A 10768-nucleotide genomic window follows, 5' to 3' on the forward strand; every position below is an offset into this window, starting at 1 on the left:
CGTTTTTGATCCATTACTTTTTAAACTTTCAGTATCCAGTAACAAATTTTACACTGACTTGTAGTCTGAAAAATTCTCATCACAATGATATCAATCAAATCATTTCTAAAAAATTTGATAGAAATTAATCAAAGACAGATTTGATTTCTTATTTTTGTGCACTTTAGCTTTTAATCTAATTATTCAGTCATGATGCCGTTATAATCGCGTTAGAATCGCTAGAAAATTCTGAGCAAGAAAAATATAGGTATCTTTTGGTATAAAAGAGGTCTTCCCAAAATATAAGCCCCTAAAGTTTACGCATAATCTGACCTAAAAACAAAAGAATTTCGTCATACCCACGCTAATTATACAACTTTTTTAAAGCAACAACAAAAGAAATCCATTAGCTCGAAACAAGCTCCCTTAAGGGCAAATGACCTGGTATAAAAATCAGAAAAAACTAATGATGAAATCTCGAGAAAATACCGAAAAACCAGTTTTTCCGGCATATTTCCGCCATTTTCGGCCGGAAAATTTTTTTTTCGAAAATTGGGCTCCGTCACATTTTGGGCATTGCCATTTTGCATCTTGTGCAAGAAATTTGAAAAAACTAATGAGCCGATCCCGAGAAAAGCTGGCAACAGACGAACGAACGAACGGACGAACGAACGGACAAGGGTTAATTTAAAGGACTACCTTAACTTAAGGTAGGTCCAAAAACCATGATGCTAAAACTCGAGGGCTATATCCCATTTTTTTTCCACTATCTTTATCTAGTAAGAAAAAGGATAAAAACTTTAGTTTGATAATCTAACCGGTGGCAAACGACCCAAAAAGCCATGGCATGTCTCAAAAACTGAATATTACCATAATTTTTAGATCGCATTAAGGTGGTAGTCTACCCAAAAATAAAAAATCATCGAAAAAATTGTCGAATTCTCGTTTTTGGGTGTTTTGAGATCCTTAGGTTTTTCTGAACATCTCCTGAAAATTTCAAAGCTATATCTTTATCATTCAGGCCGCAGTGAGCATTTTTATCCTGTTGGGTGCTTGAAAAATCGCCCTAGCAACAGAAAAAATCCCGTTGCTAAGGACTTATTTCTTCAATCTCGGCCGAAACATAGCAATGTGATACGCCAAAAGAAAGCTCTTTTTACGCCCTTTTCGAGCGTCAAAATATTATTTTCCGTGGCATTACGTAATCCTTGAAATTAAAGATGGTAGCTGCAGTAGTGTAACACATCAAAACCAGCTGAAAAGCAAGCTGTAAGCAGGATTCTGCAGATTTCTTGGCAAGTTTTAGATCAAAACTTAATCTCTTTGATTGAAATGATTTATTTAAATGAAGAATGGACTCTACAGAATCTATAAAGTTGCTCTACATTGGTTGTGTTGCTGGATTTCTGCGAAAAACATTTAAGTTGTCGGCATTTTGTTTTGAGCATAGACAGTGTGCTTTTGGTGGCTCACATAATGTTTTGTAGTGGATTTAAATGTAACTGAGATATTTCCAAGCACAACATGATGTAACAGAGATAGAAATGTGCATTATAATTAACTGGACCTAACTTCTGGAGACACACATTCTCATCTGACACCAGCCATTCATAACCGCCTAGGCGGTAACCGAAGCGAAGGCGCCGCCTTCGATCAAGCCAGCTCATTGTCAATTCAAGTCTATGTGAATAAAAATATGCACTAGAAAAGTTTCCATGTCTACAGAGAGTCATGCTGGAATTTCAATGAACATTTTGACACTTATGTGGCTGTTTTCACCCAAATTTGATGTTATCGCAAGATTACCGCAAAGTTTGCTATATTTACGTAACTTTAGCGCAACATGTTTTTGTTGATTTTTGGATAATTTATCAATTTTTGTGAAATGTTTTACTTTAACTTATGAAACCTGACTGGTTTTATGAGTATTCAATGAAGAAATTTTTTGAAAAGAGCTTTCCAGCTTAAAATGATACCCATTTTTGTCTTTTTCTTTGATTTTCTCAAAAACGCGTTTCCGGGGGTTCGCAAACACCTTGTCAGAAATATCTTAGGATTGAGAGTAGCTACAGGCTTGAAATTTTCAGGGAAGTTTCCTTACATGATTGTGCATTGAATGAATGGATTAAAAAGTTTTAAAATTGATTTCCTGATTTTTAATCTCAAAAAAGCGTTTTTTTCAGTTTCTTACCCCCTGGAAAAAAATTTTAATTTTTTTTTTCACTCATTCCAGACCTTTTCTAAATATTAGTCATTTAAAAAAAAAACTAACTTCATAGGTCAAGCCGACTATTCAGAAAACCTGACACAAGCAAAATAAAGTATTTTACCCCCTAGCTGATTTTACCCCAGTCTTTGGTTATTTTTAGAATTTTTTTTTATTTTTAGAAATGTTAATAGTTGATATACATTTCCTGAAAATTTCATTACGAAATGTAAAGAAGTTCTTGAGTTATTGCAAAAAATGTGATTTTTTGACTTTTGAAATCTGGCGGTAGACTACCACCTTAAGTCGACAGAAAATGAGCAAACAAATGACGGAAAATATTTTTTATGAGTTTTGATAAAATCTGCTGGGAATTAATCACCATGTATGATTTTAAAACGAGGCAAGTGATGTTCGTGACGTAATTTATGAAAAGGTCTATATCAGTTTTATTGAAAATTGAAGCATACTTGATGGTGGGCACTATAGATTGTTGCCAAGGTGATTAACTCCCAGCGGATTTCATTAAAATACATAATGTTAAAGAAATCATTTAATGCCTGAAGGAATATATTCACACCATGGCAATTGTTTGGATACGAGGCAAGTGATGTTCGTGACGTAATTTATAGAAAGATCTAATGGCATTTTCGGCCGGAAGAAGATTTTTCCTCCAAAATCGGATTCTGACTTGTTTTGGGTATTGTTTATACGCATCTTTGTGCAAAAAAATCTCGAGAAAATGCCAAAAACCAGTTTCTCATAAAATTATTTCGAAAATCGACCGAATAAAAAGCCATTCCGAACTGTTCCAAAAGAACAAAAATTCAAATATCTGCTTTGTTCTTCCAAAAAGCGGGTGTGATTAATTACGTGCGTCCCGTGCCCTCGTGGGTCGCGCCTCGTGCGTCCCGTGCCCTCGTGGGTCCCGAAAAAAATTACGTGGGTCCAAAAAAAAATACGTGGGTAGTTCGTGGGTCCCAAAAAAAATTGCGTGGGTAGTTCGTGGGTCCCGAAAAAAATTAAGTGGCTGGTTCGTGGGTCCAAAAAAATCTCGTGGGTAGTTCGTGGGTCCGAAAGAAAATCTCGTGGGTACAGTTCGTGGGTCCGAAAAACATATATATACTTGGCATCCCAGAATTTTTTAATATTTTGATTGAAGTTTGGCATTAGAAATCCTCTCATGTCTCCAAGCATCACACTGAAATATAACTTGAAATTTTGCACAAAGACAGTCTGATAGTGCCATGTTTCCCTAGTATAAAAATTTTTAATATTCAATAGCGAGGTTAAGCAAGAAGCTATCTATTACGTACAGAATCTATTACGTGAGTTTTTCGCAGGCTAGCGCCCAAATCTCAAGGCTAACTCTGTCCCGTGAAATTTGACCTGTACGTCATAGTTTGGGGAGTGGATCTATTGCGCGAATTTCTCAAATCTCACGTAATAGATATCGATTAGGATATAAGCATGATCCAGGGAAATTTAGCTTACGGAGATTGGGCTGAATCGTTTAGGATCAATCGTAAAAGGGGTTACGCACGGAGAACGAGTCTCGTGTTCGCAAAGCGAAAGGATTCTATAGACGTCTCAAGCCCACACTAGTTATGTAAGAAGAGGTGAAGAATATCGTACTCTTTTTCCGAAATCCCAAACCCCAAAGAAATTCCGAAAATCCAGAATTCCATAAATCTAAAAATTACAACTTAAAACGGATCAAAACTCAAAATACTGTGAATCTTGTGACGAGGACGTCATTTTGGCCCTGAATGTCGTCACCGAAAGGGTAATAAATTTTTAACATTACTGAAATGAAATCGATTTCTAATTGATGATCCGATAGATTCTATCGATGATTACCAAATCCAATGAAGACTCAATAAGTAATAGTTATCGCACGACTTTGAGTGCAATACGAGAAATATTTTACGAGCGAGGCGAGCCTTTTTATTAAACGTAAAATTTAATAGATTTAATCTATTTACAGAAAGTTATTAAAGGAAGCCAAAATTCCCGAGTTCAAAAAATAAAAATAACTCGGATAGTTAAAGGAAGCACAATTTTCCGAGTTAGAAAATAAATAATAACTCGGAAAGCTAAAGGAAGCAAAAATTCCAAAGTTATAAAAAATGGAAAATAACTTCCGGGTCTCTTTAATTTCGAATGTTTTTGTTCGAAAATCTTGCTAGATTCGAATTTTAAATTCGAACAAAAACATTCGATCGAAGTTCCCGCCGAAATTATGCACATCAAAATAAAGAAAGATTTTGTCGATCCAGAAGCTTCAAAATAATTGCAGCAGCTGTGAAATTATTATACATTACAGTATACACAGAAAAAGAAGATGTATTGTATTTTTCGATTGAAAAGAAATTTTTCATTATTGCGTTTCTCTATCAGACCCCTATCAGATTGATAACACTTTTCGATGTTTTTCTTTTGATGCATAGATGAGAAAATGCATACTGGTTTAAGCTATGAATAGTCTGCTGAAACAACATTTTTGCAACAAAAACTAATTGGGGCGAACTTCTCAACTTTCAACTATCGTCAAGCTGTAAACGTGTCGAATTTTCGAAGTAAAGTGTTGATTGTTGAAGAATTGATGCTGAAAAGTCAAAGACACAGTTTTGTGGAGGATTGGGAGAGACACAAGAGACTTTTTACAAAAGCCCCTCGTTACCTGGTTTAATCAAAGACATTGAAATTCCCTCGTTTTGTTATGGAAAATATTCTTGACAAGTATTAAAGAATTTCAAGTTTTTATGCATGCATTGATAAAAAACTGTTTGGTTTTCACGAACGAATAGTGCCGATAGCTGAATTTATTTGCTATATGGGTCGCGTCACGTGGTTGTCGAGTAGTTTTTTATAATTTCTATATATTTCATCGGATTTAATTTCACTCACTTTTTGGAAAGAATGGAGTAAGAGCTCATCAAAAAATAGTTTTTTTTTTACGTTTTTCCATTATTTATTCTGAGAGTTCAGTTCGTTTCGGCTGTTTTGTTTTGATTTCCTCACGCTGCTTACCCAAATGTTAACCAATTTTTATTTAAAGTCGTCCTAAGGCCTCATAACACCCCTATTCTCTCATTGCATTCTCGATAAATTTTCCGATCCAAAGAGGGGTTAGCCATTTCCAAACTCCTTTCCAATCTCGAGTTATCGCATTTTTTTGTTTTGATGACGTCATCAACTGAAAATGGCTAAAGATTCAGCCAAATTTGAAAATCGTGCTCAAGCGTTATAAACTCTTCAATCTCATTCACCATAAAATTCCCGATAGAATGAGGGGTCAACGACCTCCCAACTCCTTTCCAATCTCACGTTATTGCATTTTTTTGTTTTGATGACGTCATCAACTGAAAATGGCTAAAAATTCAGCCAAATTTTGAAGTCCTACTCAAGCCTTATAAACCTTCCCATCTCATTCCCCATAAAGTTCTCGATCTAATGAGGGGTCAACGACCTCTCAACTCTTCTTCAAACTCGAGATATCGCATTTTGAAGTTTTTCCCAAACCCGTGACGTCAGTGGGTCCCTTTACCCCTAATGTTGTCAACGGTCAATTCGCGAATTTTGAAATTTTTGCGGTCAACAGGTACCTTATGCCCCAAGGATCCCAAAAAACCAAAAAACGTCAATTTTTTCCAAGGGAAAGTGGGTTTTTAAGGCCGGTTTCCACTTGCGCGCGCTACGATCGCACTTTTGGGCTTCAATCCTTTTTGCTTTGAAAAAAGATTACGTCATAAAAATGTAGCGCGCGCTTGAAAAAAAAGTTGAACACATTTCAACTTTTTTAAACCGTTACGTCAGTTCGCGCCAATGGAGTTGCTTCATTTTTCTTTTGACCAATAGCGTGGAGGCTTTGCTCGAAAAAACGCGATCGAAGCGCGCGCAAGTGGAGGCCGGCCTTTAAATTTGCGAAAGATTGACACTGCAACGACTTCTCTTAAAAACGATAATTTTCACGAAATTTTCAAAGTTGAACCATTCCAGAGGCTAAACATGTTGGAATAGCGGCTAGACGAAAAAAATCGTGAAAAAAAACTGAATTTCCATTTTTAGGGCCCGCATATCATTGAAATTTTGTAAATTTTGCTTACGCGCATGCGTTTGCCAAAAGAGTCGCACCCCGCTCGCTAACGCTCGCTCCGTGCGTAATAAAAAATCACCCGAAAAAAATGTAAACAGAAAAGAAACTTTGGTAGATTTTTTTTGACTTCTGACAAGTTTGAGCTGACAGAAGAAAGTTTTTGAATCTCATCTGTGGAAACTATGATGCATACAAACAAAGTGAAAGAATTTATTGCTCAAAAGAAGGTCAAGATGTAAGTGTAATTAAATAACCTTTGCTGACTTTTTTATCAAACCAAAACAAACAGAAAGTTTCTTTCTGGTTCTTTTGTCTGTTTGTTTTTCTTCTCTTTTTTATCTTGCTTTTTATATGGTCTCAAAGTCCAAATACATCCAAAGTAACCTTTACAATGAACAGCATGTAACCATATTTCTTTTTCATGTTTTTTAGTGTTTCTGTGGTGCCACCATCAAGTGCGAAGAAGCCAAAGTTATAATATCACCCACCTAAAGCAACAAACACGAAAAAGACGCTCTGCCAAGCTCTAAGAAATTTACCCCTCCACCCAAAGCAAAACAGAAGAAATCTTTATATATTTTTCCAATTTCAACTGCTACAACTATGAATTAAGTAACGAGTTTCAATTCCTGCTCTTCATTCATCATCAACTATCTGACTATATTGTACGTACAAATCAGCCTGCTAAAAACCTGATGTCACACAACCGCTAAACTTCAAACCGTTCCCCAAAATTATATAAAGCTCTTATCTTCTGGACACTGCTACTGCTTCAAGTTCTCAATCCTTTGCTGAAAAATTTTAACTGACCGACTGGTCATCCTTCAACTTCTTCAACATTATAACGTTATAACGTTTGGTTTGATTGGTTGGATTCTAAAGAGACATCTCCCTTCCTAAAAAGGTGATATCGGTACCTTGAAATGCAAAGAAGCAGAAGAAGGAACACCTGCCAGATATGAAACACAAGACCAGGTTTGCACACTTTTTATAAGAGAGTTTTTATTGGTAATGGTGAAGCATTCATATAGAAATTCAGCTAAATAAGGATGACATACTGTACACTATGTCTATGCTCTTACAGATTATTTTTTGTTTATAAATAAAGCAGTAATTTTTTATTGGTACCTATGTAAACTATAGGAATGAAATTATGAAATTATATATTTTTATTGCAATGTTAAGTCATAATATTATATTGATTCATTGAAATGATAAGTCAAATGACATATTTCTTGTTTACGAAAGTGTTGAATAATAAATAATAGTAAAAGTAATAGAATACTCTGACTATGCTTGTCTAGATTTAATTTTTGTGAAAAACATTTGTCTTGGGAAAAAACTAAGATTAAAATTTAAAGTAAGGGGAATTTATAGACCAAACCCCCAACAAGAAAACTGGAAAAGAAAAAAGAGGTAGAAAATTTCAGAAGTAGGGGCCGAAAGTGAAATACGGAAAAATCGACATTACGTCATACGTGATAGATCGCCTTTTTTGCTTAACCTCTTTTTTCTCTATGCCGTGAAGCTTTAGGAATCAGGCTAAAACACCTCGGATCAAGTCTAAATACTCACGTAACAGATAGCTTCTTGCTTAACCTCGCTAATACCGAGTTTATGTATTTGCACTTTTGAGGACGGTAGAGTGACTGAAGCGATTTGGAAAAACCCGCAATTCCGCCCCGCAAAATCGAGGACGGTAAAAGTGCTGATTTACCGTCGTCCTCAGCTGGTCAGGATCTAATCAAATTAGAACCTTACCGTCTCCGTCGCTGAAAAACACACATACATAAACTCGCTAATGTCAATTATTTTTGGAAATTTGTATTCGAAAATGGTGTTTTCATTTTGGCGAGATCGTATGTTGTCTCAAAGTATAGCTTTAAAGGGACATAACAGTAGTAAAATGTAAACATTGCGCGAACCACGTGTCATTAAAGAGAACAATTAAAATCACGTGTCCAAAACAAACTTGTAAAACAATTGAACAATCAAAATTAGCCATATTTGGTTTTATTTTTTATTTTGACATGTGACATTTGTTTTGATTTTGTATCCGCTGCATACAGTTTGTTTACAAATTTCGCAAGTACTGTTATGTCCCTTTAAGGAGAACAATATCCGATTAAACTCTCAAACTTATCCCATCAAAAATTCTACAAAAAAGATTCCGCACAATAGACCAGCGGCCGAGGTAGTGAATTGTGTCACTTCGTAGGGCACCCCTTAGATCAGGGCAAATTTTTGATATTATGCTCCTAATAGGGTGTAGAATTGACAAAAAAAATTTGCCCTTCGAATCTCCTGCAGTTTTCGAGTGAATCGATTTTTAGTTAATCGATAGAACTTATCAAGGGTCCCCCCTTTACTAACGGTTTTTTCGAAGTCTGAAAATCAAATATCTGATGCTACCAACTGATTCAGCTTGAAAAGTAGATAAAGAAAATGGGGTTATTTTTTAAGTTTCGATCACCTGGTGCCGAGAAATGGCATTTTTAAGGCGAAAAATCGACGTTTCGGGCATTTTCCGATGACGTCAGCATTTTCCTAGAAGCATTTTCAGAAAAAATCATTCCCACGGCTGGATAGCCCTGAATTAGTAGTATCCAAAAATGGTATGGTTTGTTAACTTTCTATGTCTAAATCTCGAGATAATTCATTTTTAAGGTGGGTAAATATGCTGAAAAACTGCTGACTCAGCAAAAAATATCGATAATTTTCGATATTTAAACCAAAATATCTCGAGATTTTGACATCGAAAGTTAACAAACCATACCATTTTTGGATACTACTAATTCAGGGCTATCCAGCCATGGGAATGATTTTTCCTGAAAATGCTTCTAGGAAAATGCTGACGTCATCGGAAAACGCCCAAAACGTCGATTTTTCGCCTTAAACAGTCAGGAACTATTGCAAATTAGGCTATGTTCGCCGATTCTGGCCTAACTTGGATACGATGGCTTAATTAAGCCAGAAATTGTAGCCTAATTAGGCTGGAAGGAACAAAATTCCAATTTTTGACTTGGATTTCAAAATCCGCGTCGATATTTAGCTTAAAATGTGCTTAAAATTCTTATTTATTTGAATGAGTTCCAAATGTTTTTTGGGTAAAATTTGAGCGGACTGAGAAAATATTCAGTTTTTAAATATTATGCTGTTTCAGCAAAATTATGTTTACATATATACAGCAGTACAGTCGAAATTATTTCAAGATTAATGTAAACAAACGTAATCCGAACTTTGCTTTAGAAACATGTTTTATCTATCTATTGTTATCTTCATAATAAACTTGTATTGTACACTTTTAGATTTTATGAACAACCTTGTCAGCTATAATATAATAAAAAGACGTAAAAAAGACTTTCCTCAATTTAAATATTTTAAATATTTAAATTTAATCAATCTATCAAGTGTGAATTTAATATCTTAATAACATATCTTTAAGATCAGCAAAACCAAACAACTATACTTTTAAAGCCCACGATAACAACAATATATACATTATGATACTAAGTTTTTTTCATTTTTCAGACAAAAAATGGCGTGCTGTATGTAGAACTTAAATCGGCTTAATTTGGCTATCATGGCCAAATTAAGCTAAATTTCAATAAGATAATCACATCTTTTCACTCCGCTCTAAAAAGAGAAAAGTTTTTCGCTTTAAATACTCTTCTTAGTACAAGTGACAAGTCCATATAGTAAGATTGACGCGGATTTTACTTGTTCTCAAGATATTTAGGTTTGAATATTTCATATATCCAAATTAAGCCATTAATATCCTAACTAGGATATAAATCCTAGCCTAATTAGGCGAACATCCTAGTTTGGCCATCATAGCCTAATTTGCAATAGTTCCTGACTGTTAAAATGCCATTTCTCGGCACCAGGTGGTCGAAACTTAAAAAATAACCCCATTTTCTTTATCTACTTTTCAAGCTGAATCAGTTGGTAGCATCAGATATTTGATTTTCAGACTTCGAAAAAACCGTTAGTTAAAGGGGGGACCCTTGATAAGTTCTATCGATTAACTAAAAATCGATTCACTCGAAAACTGCAGGAGATTCGAAGGGCAAATTTTTTTTGTCAATTCTACACCCTATTAGGAGCATAATATCAAAAATTTGCCCTGATCTAAGGGGTGCCCTACGAAAACCATTTTTAAGGCCTTTTCTGAACCTTGGACGCTGGCCTACAATTACAAGGACACACGTGACTACTGAACCCACGAAATCATTTTCCGGACCCACGTAATTTTTTTTTAGGACCCACGTAATTTTTTTGAGGACCCACGAACTACCCACGAGGGCACGGGACGCACGAGGCATGAAGGCACGACCCACGAGGGCACGAGACTCACGTAATTAATCACACTCCCAAAAAGCCAATGGGTACGCACGTAACAGAGCCTTTAGAGCTATTATCGCACCATTCATTCAATCAAATTTAACATGACACTTTAAGTGCGTTAAGCATGAGATAAAAGA

The sequence above is a fragment of the Clytia hemisphaerica genome, unplaced genomic scaffold, assembly GCF_902728285.1.
Source record: "Clytia hemisphaerica strain Z4C2 unplaced genomic scaffold, Clytia hemisphaerica genome assembly, whole genome shotgun sequence".
Classification (NCBI taxonomy): Eukaryota; Metazoa; Cnidaria; class Hydrozoa; order Leptothecata; family Clytiidae; genus Clytia; species Clytia hemisphaerica.